This window comes from Sinocyclocheilus rhinocerous, unplaced genomic scaffold (assembly GCF_001515625.1).
Source record: "Sinocyclocheilus rhinocerous isolate Xijiao unplaced genomic scaffold, SAMN03320098_v1.1 scaffold1420, whole genome shotgun sequence".
In the NCBI taxonomy this organism is placed as follows: domain Eukaryota; kingdom Metazoa; phylum Chordata; class Actinopteri; order Cypriniformes; family Cyprinidae; genus Sinocyclocheilus; species Sinocyclocheilus rhinocerous.
In genome coordinates, this window is record NW_015666537.1 from 85,536 (window position 1) to 86,843 (window position 1,308).

At 35.5% G+C, this 1,308-nt stretch overlaps 1 protein-coding gene across 1 annotated transcript in view; it reads right to left on the reverse strand.

The window, feature by feature from the left end:
* The window catches only part of LOC107732543 (V-type proton ATPase subunit H-like), a 37,215-nt gene that overhangs the window by 19,280 nt on the left and 16,627 nt on the right, over positions 1 to 1,308 (reverse strand). The window lies entirely within an intron of this gene.

Here is a 1,308-nt window from a genome sequence, read left to right on the forward strand (position 1 = left end):
TTTGGCTACAGTCGGTAGTTCTGGTGTGTATAAACCACCATGCATGTCACTTCTGCATGCTGCATCTTACTCTGTGAGATAAAGTGTCACTCTTTTCACAGCTTTTGCCAGCTCTGAGACACTTTCACAGTCTTTCGCCTGCTCTTTTTCTAGCAAAAACTCACTCATTACTAAATGGAAGCTTAAAGTGAAGACCTGATTATTTCAGAGGCCTTTTCACAAGTAACATTGTTTTTGAATTTCTGTGTTACTTTGGCTATATTTTCACACTTAAAACAATAATTTGGTATTACTCTTGTACCATTGTCCTCTTTTATGCTAAGAAATAAGTCTCCTGACAGTTCTCTCTTAAGTGGTTTCATTGTTGTCAGTATTAAGTCCGAGTATGATTCAGTGGGCCATATAACACTTAATTATCAAGAAATTACTTACCTTTAACAGTTTTGGTTCAACATACTTACCTGTTGATCAATACTTGCCTTAACCTTACACCAGAATTTTTTTTAAAAAAATTTTTAATTTAGTAACTTTCAGGAGGGTGTACTCATTTTTGCAACACAACATTTTATCACTTTGATAAGAAAATTGTATTTTCTTGAATAATTTTAACATTCTTCTTTGGTAACTGATCAGGCAGACTTGCTGGAATATTATATCTCTATAAAAAACCATAACATGTCTTCTAAGCAAAGAGTAATTGCTGAATTTGTTAACTTTCAGAGGGGGTATACTCATTTATGCTGTGCACTGTAGATAGATAGATAGATAACCTGCCATTACCTGTCAGAACTGCTGAATTTAAATCCCTTGTGCTTTTAATTCTTTGTAATGTGTATGTGCTTTCTTGCTTTTATATATATAAAAGCAATAACAGCACTTTGGCCAACTAAGGTTGATTTTAAATGTGCTTTATAAATAAAACTGAACTGAATTGAATTAAAGTATTGCTTTAGGCAATACTATATATAACAGTGGGGAAGAGCGTACAAATGTGAAACATAAATAATGGCAAATGTGCAGAGGCAGATCCACTAATAGCTGCAAAATGAAAGCCATGCAATCATGGACAGGCACAGAGAGAGAATACCTGGTCAGGGCAACTTAATAAGCTCCTCAGCAGGTGAGATGAATGAAGCGCTGCACTCGAATTCAATACTGTCAGCGACATGGACAATGAATTCATTACACAACTCTAATACCAACAACAGAGCCCAGCTTTCAGGGCTAATTTGAACATTAAATGTAGCCTGCACTATGAACGCCATGTGCAGGAAAATGAAATGCAGAATAAGGGGCCATTCTCATATC